Here is a 17,336-nt window from a genome sequence, read left to right on the forward strand (position 1 = left end):
CCCAAGAGGCCTCCCTCCCTCGGCCTTCTTTTGCTCTGTGAGTATGGCCCCCAGTCCACGGAGAGCATCGCGGCCTGGCCACTGGTGACGCTGCCAGGGGGCTGGGAGAGAGGTGCAATGGCACTGCCGCAGGGACAAGCAGCCTGCTGAAAAGACGCTGCTGAGCTGGGGAGAGACAGGGACAGGAGACGGCTGCCTGCCCAGCTAAAGGAGAGCCTGATGCGACACAGAGGGGTCATCAAGGCCGCAGAAAGCAAGAACAGGAGGGAGGGAGGGATATGATGATCACAATGAATAAGTTGGTTCTAGCACAGGGTTTTTTTTTCTTGCCTATAAAGCATTTAACCCCCTGTATACAACTCACTTCTTTTAAAGAGAAAAATGGAGATGTGAGGCTGTGTAAGATTTGCTTCTAAACTGTACGGCGTCGGTTTTTGTATAGTTAACATACTACTGAGGGTGTCCTTAGATGAGTATTTTCAGTAGCCACCAACCTAGCCGGTGGGGCGTGGGGCTGTGGGTTGGGATGGAAATTTAAAGCGGTTCCTGCTGGTGCACAGCACAAGTTAGTACATATGGGGATGGCAGCGTTTTCATTTCTCTTGCCTCTGATGCAGCTTATACGAAATAATTGTTCTGTTAACTGAATGCCACCCTGTAACGGCAAAGAGAAATTGCAGCTGCTGTGTTGACATGTTGAATGCTTCTGAATAAACGCAATTTTTTAATAAAAAAAGAGAGAACAGTATAAGCATTTTATTTTTAGAAGTAAATACAAGAAGATATAGTTAAAGAGTTGAAAATGTCTGGCTCTGCAGGACAGAAATCTGGAGTGAGGAGAAGCACAGGGCAAATACAGTTCTGTGGTTCTAAAATGTATGGGTATTTTAACTCTTTAAATTATGCACATGTATAAATGCAAAAATTTTAAATTAAAGAAAAGATAAAGAACAATGTGAGAGTTATTTTAATTTTTTTCAGCCTGGTAGCATAATACTTTAGTTAATTCTACAATTCTATATTCTTTTGCCACCCCATTCTACCTATCATTAAATTTTGTCAGTTTCTTCAATTTAAAGACGAGACTCTATGTTTCATTAAATTTGCATATAAATTGTTACACTGAAGAAAGACATAAAAATAATCTTTTATTATTTTATTGAAATTAGTATTTTACCATAAGTGTTTTATGTTACCTCAAGACAATGCATTTAAATTCCTAGTAAAATTACTAAAAGTTTCAAATATAGAATTGTTTTTATTAGAAAACTGGGACTTTTAGATGAGGTAAAAGGAGATAAGAAATTAAATAAGAATAAAATCTTGCCCAGCCAGGTGTGGCTGGCTCAGCAGTTGAGCATCGACCTAGGATCCAGGAGACTGTGGTTTGATTCCCAGTCAGGGCACATGCCCAGGTTGAGGGCTCCATCCCCAGTCGGGGTCGTGCAGGAGGCAGCTGATCAATGATGACTCTCTCATCATTGATGATTCTATCTCTCTCTGTTCCTCTCTCTTTTTCTCTGAAATCAATAAAGATATGTTTAAAAAATAAAAAAAGAATAAAATCTTATACCAAACCTTAAACAATGTACTTGAAGAGCATTCTAGTCATCTAGTCATTTTGGATCACTACAAACAAACTCCAATGATAGGGCTCCAAATTGAAACCAAGCTATTGTAATTACATAAACTAGGAAATATCATGAGTAATACACCAATGATGCCTTCCTCAGATTTCTCTTGTAAGTCATTGCTCAATTCCTTACATAATGAAACAGAGTGAAATGCTCACTCTCTCTGACTCTATCTTAAGTCTAGCCTGCACTTCTCCCATGGCCTGCAGGCAAAGAGCTCCTGCGATAGATATGCTAATTATTAGAGGAATTAAGCTTGAGGCTTGAGCTCTTGGCAAAGATTTGCAAAGCATCAAGACAAGACTTGGATAAGCAGGGGTCGAAGGACCAGGAAAAAAGAGATTTAGAGATTTCATGCTCTTCCTTGAATCCCCCTTGGCACCTAGATTTCTGTGGTCTTGGCACACCTCCTGCCCCACCCATTCTACCTTTCCTTGACATAAAAGAAGCCTGAATTCTGGGTTCTCTTAAGATGAATTTGAGGAAGCCCTAAGGCCCTCTATCTTCTCAAGCTGCTGCCTTCTCAATCAATAAACCTTTCCTTATTCCAAACTCGGACATTTTGAATATTGCCCTTTGAAGAGTAAGGCACATGAATCTTGAAACTGTAACAATAATACAACCTCTTTCATATATAAACCCTTAGGCCAAAGCTGCATGACAAAAATAGTTAAGAAAGTCACAGGACAAGCTAAACCAGAAGATCCTAGTCCTAAAATAGTTTAATTTCAAACTAAAAGTGAAATTTGGAGTCAGAACATTAAACATTAGAACTGACAGATGTGTTATTGATAGCCAAGAAGTATTTTTTTTTAATTCCTGTGATTATTTTACATTTATGAACATGTTTTTTTCACCAAATTACTAGTGACATGCAAAATTCTCCTGCTCATGTAAAATATGAAGTTTTAAAAGATTTACTGCCACAATGAGTTATTTTTTTATGTTAATTTGATTCCTGTCTCAGATAATTAAAAAAAACCAAACATTATTTCTCAACTTCAGTCTGATGACAGAAGTTAAACTCATATTGGAGGAGAGATAGAAAGCAAACTGAGAATGATTCTCTTCACCCTTGTATTTATGAAGATTACAGCTTCAAAAAACAAAGACCTCCTATGCATTAATTATATTTTGTCACTTTACATAATAATATAGCCTGCAGTCTACTTCTGTTTTCTAAATTACCTGGAGATAGCAAATTGTTTTTGCAATTATCTGATTTTCTATCTAACTGGGACAGAGATTCTCAAACTGTGAGGTTGATCACCCTGGGGAGACTTCAATCTTTTCATGAGGATGTGAAAGCTAGTCCAGGGAGAAGGGTGGTATATTTCCCTGCTCACTAATTATTTTCACTAATGGCTGAGAAAGCAACAGCATTTAATTAGAATTTTTTTGGTAGCCTTTATTTTTGTAGGATGAAGTATATTACTTCTCTTCCACATGTGTCATCAAAAGATATGTGTTTCATTAGTATTCAGACATTAAGGGGTAAAAGATGTGCAATTGGCCATTGAACAATGTGGGTGTTAGGGCTCCTGGCCCCCCATGCAGTTGAAAATTTGGGTATAATTTTGATTCCCCCAAAACTTAGCTACTAATAGGCTTCTGGACCCTGAGAAGAAAGATTCACTTGATGTCAAACAAAAAATAATTTATCTGCTGAGCTGAACTTCCCATGGTCAACTGAGGGTCAAAATTTTATAAAAGCCTAGGAGCCATTTGCTGATGGGGGCTTCTCATGTACTCTTGATACTGAGAAGAGCCTCTGACTGAACTCTCATTTTCCCTCACTCTGTCCTGATCATTTTCACTGAGTCAACTATTATAAGAGTTCCTGGTTTTGTATTTTGACCAATGGACTAAGGCCTGCCTTGTCCAATCAGAACTGCTCCATAACAACCAATCAGGATGTATAATGCCCACCAATCAGAACAGTGAGGTTCAGATCAATCAGAAGTATACGAATTTGAATACCTTATTTACATAAAATTAATTTAATTGGAACCTGGGTAGGAACTTTCAGTATAAAGAGCAGCCTACCTTTTGTCTCAGCGGAACACAATTTAGATTGCTATCTGAATCTGTGTCTCCCAGGCTACAGTTCCTTTTGCTCAAATAAATGCTTTTTGGTCTTTATGACAGTCTAAAATTAATTTTGGTTTACAGACCACTAATGACATAAACACTCAATTAACATATATTTTGTATGTTATCGGTATTATATACTATATTCTCACAATAAAGTAAACTAGAGAAAAGTGTTATTAAGAAATCATAAGGAAAGTATATATACAGTACTTATTAAAAAACATCCATGTATAAGTGAACCCACACAGTTTAAATCTGTGTTGTTCAAGGGTCAACTGTAATTTATTTTGGTTATCAGTTTAATAACTGTCTTTTATTTGCATGTCAAAGTAGATAGAAATATAAAGATTTAAATAACTCTGAACAAAATAAAATGCTTTATAACATACCCTATATATACTCAATGAAAATATTAATAATTGTATCATTTCTGAGATATATTCTAATTTCTTTTTGACTTAATAAGTCATTATCTATATCTCTAATTTATGTGCCCCCTCACCAAAGTGGAGTATTAACGCATTACAGAATATTTTGCATGTCAACAATTTTAGAATGAGATTGAAGGGGAGCAGAATATGCCAGCCCAAAATATGCCTCATTAGCATATTGATTATTTTGAGCTGATTACTTTTAAGAAAGAGCGGAAACAGGAGGAGCTCTGAAAACCAAATAGAAGTTTTCCTTTTGTAAGAGACATTTACATTTATAAATGTCCATTAGTAGGTGTCTCCCTCTCTGTAGCAAGGAATAGAAAGATGAATTAAACCTCCAGAAAGTTTTATCAATGGAGAAGGCAGGAATTTAAATCTGCATAATAACCCCATAACCTTGTTTATAGGGCTTTTTATGATAACCTACCATAACTGCCTCTCCTTCCCCACCACTTCCAGCATCTTTTGTCTTTAGCTGTAAATGGTATTTAAGTTGGTGATTTGGGCCATTTTGAGGAGGGATTCAGTTTTTTTGGGTCACACAGGAACAGAAAGTATACATGTTATTAAACTTTTGTTTGTTTTTCTTCTGTTAATCTGTCTTTTTATTAAAGGGGGTGTGTCAGCCAAAAACCTAGAGGAGTAGAGGAAAAATTTTCTTCCCACATCAGATCACAGAAAAACTATTTGTTGCTTACAGTCCAGCCCCAGATGAGGTAGGGTGCAGAATCAGAAGTAATGATGCCACTGTACAGTGAATTTTCTCCAAAGTCATGCTCAATGAAAGTGAGATATACTCACTGCTTAATAGTTGATCTAGTCCCCAGAATAGGTATAAACAATTTTACTGATTATAAGTGTAATAACCATAGGAATAATAGACATGTTATGGTTTACTTCTACTCTGTTAATTAACTAGAAGTCTAATTAATACGTTCTTTTTGACATTTTATTTTTTATTCTTTTTTAAATGATTTTATTTATTTATTTTTTATTGATTTTAGAGAGGGAGGAGGGGAGAGAGAAAAACATTGATGTGAGAGAGATACATTGATCTGTTACCTCCCGTATGCAACCTGACTGCACCCTGACTGCACCCTAGAACCCACAACCTAGGTATGTGCCCTGACCAGGAATCAAACCCATGACCCTTCAGTGCACAGGACAATGCTCCAACCAACTGAGCCACACTAGCCAGGGCTTGACATATTACTTTAAAGGATTTTTCTGTTGATATTACCTCTATTCTGTTAAACATTTTTATTTTCATTTATACCAAATGATCTTTATTAACTCTATGTTCTCAAGGGTAATAAGGAAAATTTAGAAATATAGAAATAATAATTTAACCATGGTTGACAGTTTAATATATTTTCTACTAATAATTTAGTTTATATTTTCTGGAAAAAAAACACCAAATCTACAATTTTGTATTCTGCCTTTTGTTCTGCTTAACATTATTTTCTATGAATTTTTATTTTTGTCGATTCAAAAGCATATCATTAAGTAGATGTACCACAGTCTTTATAGACATGGGAGGATATTAAACAGTTAGTATGATTATTTTACCCAGTTCAAAGATGGGTTAACTGAAAAGACTATGTAAAGAGAAAAACTTTCCCCTTCTTCCCTTTTAGAATCCTGTGGCTTGTCTAATCATTAAATTTATATAAGTTAGGTTAATCGGAGGAAAACAAACAGAAGTTTAATAACAAGTATTCCTCCTATATACATGGGAGAGACACAGATAAATGAGTAATTCTCAGAGATGGCACAGGCCATTACCTTAAATACCACCTTTAACCAAAGACAAAGGAAGACATTGGGGATGGGCATCAGTTATGGCAGGTTACCAGGAAAAGCACAGCAAACAAGGGTAAGGATGTTGTGTAGATTTGAGCCTTTGCCTCTCCACTGATAAGCATTTCTAGAGATTTAAAGTCATCCTTGTCTTGGTGCAGAGAGGAAAATTTCCTTTATAAATGTAAATGTATTTTACAAAAGGGTATCTTCTACTTAGTTTTCAGATGTTCTCTTGTGTCTGCTCTTTCTTAAAAATAATCAACCTGCTAAAGAGACATATTTTGGGGTGGCAAGTTCTGTTCCCCTACAAATACAAATTAAAAGAGAGGGAGAGTTCTGCTTATATTGTGCATTAGTCTAGTTGATGGGGCACTTACAACTTCCAAAGATTGAGCACCTGATTTAATCTGAAATATAATTATATCACTTAGAAATTATAGAACACATATACTCATGTAAACAGGGGTTTAATTTTCTTTTTCCTTAAGTTTCTTTTTCCTAGGCCTTTGCACCCATACACTCCCCTTGATCCCTGACAAAGCAATTAAGGAGGTGACACAGCTGTGGACAATGTATCATTGAACAGGCATGGTCAGGCCGACCCAACCAGGAGTCAAGATATCATCTTATGGAGACATTGCCAGAAGACCAGGAACAATAGCTGACACCTGGAGACCTCCAGGGCTGCACAATAGCCACATTCCGTTCCCAGCCTCAGTTTACCCCATTTCCCTATATAACCCTATCCCTCAAGCCATTCCTCAAGGCAGGCTTTGGATGCTCATATGCTCCCTGTCTTCTTAGTTGCCTGGCCTTCTCTATAAATGCCTTATATGATTCAACCTTGCCTCTGTTGAATTGGATACAGCGACAGGCAGCCCAAACTCCCCCAGGGTTCCCAGTAACATAGGGGAATATATTTATTTATATAGAAGACTAAAGAAATCAGGGAAACTAAAATGAAATCTGAAGAGTGCTGAACACTCTCAAGTATACATGGTTTCTGTGTCCAAATGTTGTTGACCAGTCACAAGAAAGCTCATGTCTGCACTTATATTAATTTAAGTAATTTTAAACACCTTGCTGACCAAAGTAGCTGGCCGCACCCGCAAGTTTTGGCTCAAAATAGCCCGTCAGCAAGGTGTTTAAGAACAGGCCCCCCCCAAAGTGTGCTACTCTGGCATGTGAATTATTTGGACCTGAAGGTGATTGAGACTGCAGGTTCACAAGAAACTTTTACCTCTCCCTTAAAGGTTTCAACTGGAGGTGGAGGTGGAGGTGGAGTGGGGGGTGTCTTTCCCAAAATGAGTTACACCAGAAATAAATTTTTAAAATAACCCATCTATAGGGCAGGAGAAACTTCTAATTACTGAATACCTTCTCTTTTTTTTTTTTTCTTTTTTTAATTGATTTGAGAGAGAGAAACTTGTTATTCCACTTATTTACGCATTTTATTGGTTGATTCTTGTATGTGCCTGATCCGTGATAGAAGCCACAACATTGGCATCTAGGGTGACACTCTAATCCACTGAGCTGCCCAGCCGGGGCCCTCTAATCTTAAGCTCCTCAGAATGACCTTGCTCCCATATGAAGCCCCAAGGTGCCTTACCTCATCCTTAGCTCAGAATGTCCTATATACTTCATTTCCCTTTCCGTCCCTGAACCTCTCATATATATGGGGTCTCTAACTTGCTCATGTATGTGAGGTTCCCATATATATTTAAATTCGGTTATTTTCTCTTGTAATCTGTCTCATGTAGATTTAATTACTAGACCACCTGAAAGAACCTTGAAGGGTAAAGTTTCTTCCTTCCCAACACATTAAAACCAAGGGTCACTGTGACTTTGATTAAAATTTAGTTTTAAATCTTAGCTCTGGAAATTATCTCTCTCTATATATACATATACCCCACAGAGACCTAGCCTTTCCCCCAGACAATGAGTAACCCCTGAGGCAGCAGAAGACAGTAGCCCAGACCCCACTGATGGTCAAAAGGCTCCAACATGCCCGGCCAGGTGTGGCTCAGCGGTTGAGCATCGACCTAGGATCCAGGCGATCAGGGTTCGATTCCCGGTCAGGGAACATGCCCAGTTGTGGGCTCGATCAATGACTCTCTCATCATTGATGTTTCTATCTCTCTCTCTCCCTCTCCTTTTCTCTCTCTGAAATCAATAAAGATATTTAAAAAAAAAGAAAAAAGCCTCCAACATCTGGCCGGCTAAAGATAACATTTTGACCTAAGTTATATTTCAGCTCCTGAGCCCCACGGTGGAACAACCCTCTAGTAACTTTCCTATGACACAAGACAGAGAAAAGCTGGAGCAGATTTCAGAACTGTCCTCGGGACTTGAAGAAATAATTTACTGCCCTTACCTCACCTCTGACAAACCAGCTCCCAGCACAACCCGGAACCCCCAAGTCATGGTGTCTAGTGATTTTGCCCTATATAATCTATAATCTATAGTCTACACACCATCAAGGAGTAGAGTCTTTAGACAATAATTTCCCCACCTCCACAGTGGCCAATTCAATATTAAACTATTTTTCTTTCAATACTGTAAACTACTGTTCATGCACTTTTTTTGGGGGGGGGGAGGGGGAGCAGTGGGTGCAGGCAGATGGATTAATAAGTAAAAATAAAAACCACAAACACGGGGGATCCCAGTAACATCACAAAGAAATGCCAAAGTTTACTGAACTAGGCAAACTTGAATGAATTCATGGACCAGCTACAGAATATTAATGAACTGAAGAGGAACAGAGTGGGCCATTCCAAAATCTGCCTCTTTGAGATATTGATTATTTTAAGCTGGTCATTTTTAAGGGCCAGAAGGCTCAGTAAGAACCTTCGACTTTCCCTCTAACTGCCTGAAAGTGCTTAAGATAGAAGGCCTGCTCGGACAAGGAGCTATCACCATAGATAACTATAGTTTAATCTGAACAATGTGTGATAGGCTGGGAGAAACCTAGCTGCCAATTTGAACAAAGTCCTCTCTTTGTCCCATTGTCTCAGATGGTCCAGAGCATTTGTTTTCTAAACAAACGCTTTTCATCTCCCAGTGAATTGCCTTACTTCCCTTTGCAGCCCCAGACCCCACCTCCTTCCCCTCAGTCCAGAATGACATGTATATCTCATTTTGCCTTACTGTCTGGAATTCATGCTTATATAAATCACCTGTGTGTACCTATTAAAACTTCATTTCTCCTGTTATATGCTTTATGTCATTTTAATTATGTGATGAGCCATTGAATCAAGTGGGGAAGGGGGGGATTTCTTTCTCTTCAGCACGAATGAACTACGTCTCACTTATTACACTCAGCAGGTGTGGACCATGGCAAATGAGAGAACATTTGCCCATTGTAATGATAAAATTAAGGGTCCTGATTTAATGCATGATCTTGATTTAATATATAGCCCCAGCATCCTATTATTTCTTCACAGCTTGCCCTGTAAGCTTTAGCTTTTTTCCCTTACCAGTGACTAAACCCCAAAGCAGTCAGAAGCATTGCCTTGACTAAGGGTCACAAGGTCTGGGTTTCTGTTAAGCTAAAGGTAACATCATGGCCTAAACTGTGTTTCAGCTCCAAGCCCTAAAGCAGAATGAGCCCCAGCACTTCCCCATGAAACCAGACTAAGGAACACTGAAGCTGGCCTCAAGCCCTGAAATTATGAGTTACTGCTCTTACTCCACTTTTGACCAATCAGCAAGAGCCATGACCCTAAACCCCTCACTCATAAGGACTCATAATTTTGCTCTATACAAGTCCTTGTCTGTAAACAATTGGGGAGTTCAGGCTTTTGAGCATTTGCTTACTATTCTCCTGAGTGCTACCATGCATAATAAAATAGCCAATCTATCTCCATTGCAGTTCTCAGGTTTTTAGAGTTTGGCTCTGCTAGTGCTGAGTGGACAAACTCCTTCTATTTGGTAAAAATTATAATAACATTGTCCATAAACAAATACCATAGATTTTAAATTATTTAATTTTTTGCAATGCTTCTGATTCTTCTTTTAATGACTTCCTATGGTAGCTTCTACTTACCAATGCATTTATTTACACATCTGCTTTATAACTGTTCATATACACACAATAACCACCATGTCTTAGAAAGTTCCAGGCAAACTCAAATGTCTTCCATGTTTTATTCCTGTAAGACATGGTTTCTCACACATATTTTTCTCAGCCTGTACAGCATTTGAGTGCACATGTCATTCATTTGGTTCTCACTATTAAAATGCAATGTTATAAACTATTCTTCACGCAGAAAACACTATCAGAACTTGGAAAACAAGCCAAGAACTATTTCAGAGGAAACTTTACAGACTAAAAATCCCACTCCCCTGTTCTGGCCACCATGGCCAGAAGAACACCTAAGGAACTAACAGTAAAGGTAGAAAAAGATCCCTATGGTACAGGACAAGGCCTGACAAGCCAGCCCAAGAATTACCGCTCCCCCTGAAGGCCTTTAGAAAAACAAAACAAACCAGTCACACTCCGGTCAAGCATAACCCCATTACTCATTGTAAGACATTGTGTTTAAATCATCCCTTTTATGTTACTAAGGGTCCCCCCCTTTTCATGTTACAAAAGTTGACAACCTAACAAATTATCAAATTATTAGAAGCCCCTTTACCGTAGTCGCCTTTGTAGTTACTGAGTATAAAATGTGGGAAGAGCTGAAGGTCGGGGCTGCAGTTCGGCTCTTACGTGGGTGAGACGCTGCAACTGTAGCCGCTGGCCAGCTAATAAAGGCTCCAAAAGTCAAACACAAACTCTGGTGGTCGTCTGTCGCGGGTCACCCCAGAACACCCCATGCTATCCAAAAGTAGAGTGTTTCTATGAAAACTTTAATAAGCTGAAATGGCGTAACGTGAAGAGCACCCCCTACTTTCTGAAAATTCACGTAACGTCACTTCACTTTCACGAAAGACCTACATTATTTCACTAACAGCTTTTTCGTAAAAGTGAACATCCTCTTTGGAATTCTTTTGATTAGTGAAAACAGAACTCATGTATGTCTTCAGTGGCATAGCGGGAAGCTAGAGATAACCATATTTGAAAATTAGATCAACAAGAATGTCTCAATGAAAGAGAGATTAGTTCTATGACTGTGACTGTTAAAAATGAAAAATAGCAATCTGAGCTTCAACTTTGTCATGTATGCATTCTTGAACCTGAAGCTCCAGAATATTTTAACCTGCTTAAGAATACATCTTTCTATAAGGATTTAATATGAGTGTTTGCTGATAATTGTGTGAGAACACATATGATATTATATACAAATCATGAACTTAGAATGAAATAAATTTTGATTAAAATGTAATTCAACTAGTTAAATGACCTCAGAAACTCTCTGGGCTCATCTATAAAATGAGGAAAATAATTGTTACCAGAAAGAGTTGTTTCGAGTACTTTAAATAACTAGGCCAAGAGCAAGACCCACCTGGTAGGACAGATCTGAATCTGATGGCCATAGCCATGGCATCATGATCCGAATCTGATGCAGCAGTGGCTATGGTCACCGCTCAAAGCTGGCAGCCCTCCATGCCACTCAATAAATGGGTTGGGGCAGTGTCCCTAAGTAGAAAAAGTATTGCCTTCTAAACCTAATGTGGCCTTCGCCGTGCTCTTCTTCCTGATTTGTACCATGAGATGCAAGATGCAGCCACCACTTGGCCTCTGTTACTCAGAGCCCCGCTACTCTCACAGATGTCAGTAAGGTCAGGTTTGTAGCTACCTCTTCTGCTCTCCTTCCCTGCTGTCTTGTAGAGGATAGCTACCACCGAACTTCTTATTTATGTTGCTACCCCTCTCGTCACTATATTTATGACAACCTTGGTGAATAGCGTGTCCTCTGGGAGCTCTCATGAAACATAATCTTCATCATCTAATTGAGCATAATATAAGTTGTTCCCCAAAAAATGTATATACACACTTTGAATAATTATAAAGGCAACGTTTATTAAAATACATTTCAGTTTCAAAATTGAGCTATCAGTGTTAAAGTGTGTATAAGTTTGGGGGGGACACCCTATATATTAACTCAAGAATGCTTATTTCCTACAGCCTCTTTATTCTTCCAACATCTTCCAGTATCCAACATACATACACACATGCATGCACACACATATATCTCCATTGAGATGTATATATGAGTGTGTGTATACATATACAACACATTTATAGGGATAAAATCCATATAACATAAAAATTTAAAGAGTATCTATATGTGTGCATATATATACCTATATATTTTATATGTAAACTCCCATCAATGGTATATATGCGTGTGTGTGTGTGTGTGTGTGTGTGTGTATGTATTATTTCTACTTTTGACTACTAATAATGCTATTATGAACATCTCTGTATAAGTTTTTGTAAGAATACGTGTTTTCATTTCTTGTGGGTGTATACCTAGAAGTGGAATTTCTGTCATATAGAAACTTTACTTTTAACATTTTGAAGAACTGCTCAACTGTTTTCCAAAGTAGCTGCACCATTTTACTTTTTTATTAGCAAAGAATGAAGGTTCCAGATTCTCACACCCTTGTGAATACTAGTTATTATATATCTTTTTTAGTATAGCCATCCTGGTGGTTAAGTGATATCCTAGTTATCTCTTGCCCAATTTTTAATTAGATTATTTATCTTCTTATTGCTGAGTTATAAGGATATATATTCTGAGTGCAGGTATCTTGTAAGGTATATGAATTGCAAATATTTTTCCATCTGTGAATTCTTTTTTCCCTTTCTTGGTGGTGAACTTTGAAGCAGAAAATTTTGTAGTTTTGATAAAGTCTAGTTTATCTATTTTTTGTGTTGTTGTTTGTGTTTTTGATAATATATGTCAAAAACCACCGCTTAACCCAATGTTTTCCTTTAAGAGTTTTTGTAGTTTTCGTTTTTACATTTAGGTCTATGATCAATTTTGAATTCATCTTTTTATATGGTGTGAGGTAGGAGTTCAACTGCATTTTTTTGCATGTGAATATCCTTTGTCCCAGAACCATTTGTTAAAAAAAAAAAACAACACTCATTTCTTGATGGATGGTGGCACACTTGGTGAAAATAAGTTAACCAAAGACATAAATGTATGTCTGGAATCAAGCTCCTATTCCATTGATATGTCTATCCTTATGGCAGTACCAGAGGAAAAAAAATAGAAAGATATGTGGATTTTAGCCTGATTTTTTAATTGAACCCATTCACTGTCTGATTACTATTAGATTATATAGATTTTTTTTTTTTAGAACTACAATACAGACTTGAAGTGCATATTCAAAATATATATCATACTTAAAAAAATATAATCAGAGATTAGTATAATTTGGTGATAAAAGAAAACATCGTGCATCCATGAATCAGCATTATTAAACAGGGAACAGGTATCCTTCATAAGTATAACATCCTCTGTTTTATCTCCCTCTTATCCACTGCATCTAATCCAATGATATGCATGTGCATATAACTTTTGCTTCCACATAAAACTGTATTTTTAGTTTTCATATCTAAATTTTTTGAGAACTGGATTATATATGAGTCACAGTGTCTCTAAACATATACACTAGAATATGTAAGTACTTCAAAAAGTAAGAATATTTTCAATCATTGGTCTTTTTACTTTATAAAAATAAAGAACTAGTACTCTAATCACAGCACATTTGCACTTTCGAACAGTGCATTTTAATTATATCTTTCTGCTTAAATGAAAGACAATTGAAGGTACTTAAAAGTATTTTCTGTAATGGGTTTCTATTATAAGATGCGCTAATCCTCTAAGAGGGGAGCATTAGTGTTTCTGAATTACAATATTGCAAGTCTATTAATTCTGCCTCAGGGGCGGAGAGTTCATAGAATTGTTTTAATAGTAAAATCTAAATTTTCATCAGAATGACCTCTTTTCTAGTCAAATGGTCAATCATAAAAAGCTATCTATTGAAATGGTAACTACTCATATGTGAAAATATGGACATAACTCAATGGTATACTCCAGCTTATCCCTTTCCTAGTATGACATTTGTAAGAAAGAAAATTTGATGGTAAATTGACTTCTTAGCAAGCCAATGCATTGAGGTTAGGACTATCTTAATAAAGGCTACTCTTATGATCATTTTCTCCAGAAAATTCACTTGAACTATCTTTATTTCAGTTAAATAGCTGTTCTTACTAATGTTTTCTTCATAAATAATCTAAATTTAAAGTTTTAAAAGGTGAAATAAAAATATTAAAAACTGTAGAGTTTGGATAACTTCTCTATTTAAAAATTCCCATGTCATCATCATAAACAAGCCTCCAGAATATTAAAAACCCAAGGAAACTTATTTCTGAAGAATAGGCAAAAACTCAAATTTTCCCTTATTCCGAAAACATTAGTAGTCAGACCACTTTCCACATAGACATTGGCAAACCCCAGTAATATGACCACTGCAGTTTAGATATCAAAGTGTGAACTAATATTCCCTCAAAGCTCATTTAAATGCCCCACATAATACAACAGAGAATGGCGGACAGAAAAGCACATTCCTTTGATCTCTTCCTGCACTTGTCAACCATGTGTCCTTTTACCAGCTATGTCCAAAAGACTTTAATAATCAAATGGATTGCTGGTATCCATTTTCTTGTATGCAGTTTTATATTTTATTACTAACTCAGCTGGAGTCTAGGACTACTCAAAAATTAAAATTAAAAAATCTCAAACCATAGTTACATTAGTCACACAATTTTTATACCTGTTCTTAAAAAATTTAAAGAAAGTTTGTAATCTTGGATTTCAGAATAAGAGTTACTTTCATATTATGCTTCTGTACCTTTTCAAGTTTTCTGTGGTTGACACATATGGTTGGGAATAAGTAGAAAAAAATGTTTAAAAAGGAAATTGCTCATTTAATCATAAAAAGCCCAAGAGAGTTCTCTCTTTTTTAAAAAACATGCATTCTTGGGATTTGATTCTTAAGGATAATAGAATGATATGATTTTAGGCATAGTTCATCATCTACATTTGTTCTTTGGGGAAAAAAAATGTCTTCTCACTTGAATTTTAATACCAGCTATATCAATAAAACACCACACAATGGAGCATTCTGAGAAATTCTAGTTCAAAACCAGTGAACATAACTGAAAGAATATCATCATTACTGAATAGAATTATCTAAAATGAAGCCAGCCCTCTTCATAATCCCCTTATTTGAGCCAGAAACCAAATGTTTTCTAATACACAGGGCGCACTATTTTTTCAGGGATACGGTTAAAGAAGATCCTCCAGAACAACCATGAACATCAATAAGGTTTAATGATATACAAAGAGTGGATTGAAACCTTAAAGAGATTATTTTTTAGAGAACATTTTGACCAAAGCTTCATAATTGATTCAAGAAATACAGGCAGCACCACCTACATAATTTGAGGTACACAGGGAAAATGTGGAGCCACTTGTTTAAAAAGGAAGAATTTCTAGACGGTGAGAGTAGAGCAGTAAAGCAAGTGCATGGGCCCCGCAGGACTCTACAGGTCACAGGCCACGAAGCTGGTCCTGGTTATCTGTAGGTGAAATTCTTCTTGTATTTAATGATCTGTATGATATCTCAAGATCATTATGAGATATCACAAGATCCTCAAAGGGGGTCTGTGAGAGAAAAAATTAAGAAACAAATGAAAGAAAGGTGGAGGAAGAACTTTAACTGCTGAGTTATCCTCCTTCTCATATTACAGCTGAGATCCCTGAGGCCCATGGCATGTTCCTATGAGAATTGTTACTGGTACTCAGTTCTCTTGCCTCCACTTTATTGTTAGAAGGTTTGAGTTTGCTGTTATTTGTTTATCATTTTTAATACACTGTGCTATTTTTTTTACAGATGCTGGATGTAGATTTCGCTTAACACAAAAATAATCTAAACAGCATAAAAAAGTTTATCTGCAATAATATTAACATTAAAAACTTTGAAAATAAAATATAAAGTACATAAGATGTGAAGTACTGTTGTTTATTGTTTTATCTCAGAGCTCAGTGCAAAACTTTTGCAAGTCTGGCCTTCTGCTAGATTGTGAAGGAGAGGCATCAATTCCACATGATAATTCTGTATTTAGAACAGCACAAATTGTTGGAGGTTTGTTTTTTAAAAGCAAAGCTATATGGTTTTTTTAAAGAAGAAAGTATTAATATGAATATCCTCACAAAATATAAGCAGAATTCTTAAAATTTAATGCCTTAAACTTTGGATCATGTGACTAAAAGGACCTTCAGTAGGGTGATGGTCCTGTCCATGGCCATGTCACTTAGAGTCTGAGCTATCAGTTGGCACCTTTCCTTTCAGCGTTGCCCACCTCCTTGACTCCTACCCTCACCTCTAAGACTCCCAACTGCTTTTATACTAATAATGAAATACCTGTGTATCCTGGACTACTTCTGAAATCTTCTGAGCTCCAGGAATATTTTAACCTGTTGTAGGCAATGGTTACTTTCTACTTCCTAAAACTTGATAGCTTGCCTAAGGCTCTGATTCATGCGAATGTTATATTGAAAATCCTCTCTTCCCTAGTAACATGTATTTTAATAAGGAATTCTTCAAATAACTCATTAACCAAAATATTGTTTTAGTGGAATTTTGGTTATAAATAGACGCTGGCAAAAGATCAGTTTGAGCAGCAAACTTACAGGCCTCTCTTATATCACCGAATTTTAGACAGAGTCTGTATGAGATATCACAGGTACATTTTATAAACTTTGTATATTAACATAGTAGGAAAGCAAATATTTGAGGGAAGGGACCTGTCTCCACATTCAGCAGTTCACTTAGTCATGTTGCAGACCTAAGCTTATTTTTGTGTGAAATCTTGTAGCACAGTATTTTATACTAATTCTATTCATATTTGTGAAGTATGTAATATAGTATTTTATGGACAAAATAAGCAAATAGATAAGCAAGATGAAAAATCATAATTTAGCATTTAATGAATAAATGTGCATATGTTTATAAATGTATGTCATACACAAAACATGACATAATGATAAAATGCTGCTTTTAATTGACAATAAATTGTGAACACTACATCCAGTGCTCCTTAAACTAAGGGCCAAGAACTGTTTGAGGACAAAAAACAAAACAAAAAAGACTACAGACCCTGAGACACTGTGCTTCCCCAGATGCACAGATACTGTTCCATGCACAGAAACTTGATTTAAACTGCCATGGGATTAGCAAACCCTTTGAAGCCCATCCACAGATTCCCGGGGAAACTAGAATAATCATCTCTGATTTAGAGCATCATTTTTTAAAATATATTTTTATTGGTTTCAGAGAGAGGAAGGGAGAGGGAGAGAAATAGAAACATCAATGATGAGAGAGTCATTGATCAGCTGCCCCCTGCAAG

The sequence above is a fragment of the Miniopterus natalensis genome, chromosome 10, assembly GCF_054644295.1.
Source record: "Miniopterus natalensis isolate mMinNat1 chromosome 10, mMinNat1.hap1, whole genome shotgun sequence".
In the NCBI taxonomy this organism is placed as follows: domain Eukaryota; kingdom Metazoa; phylum Chordata; class Mammalia; order Chiroptera; family Miniopteridae; genus Miniopterus; species Miniopterus natalensis.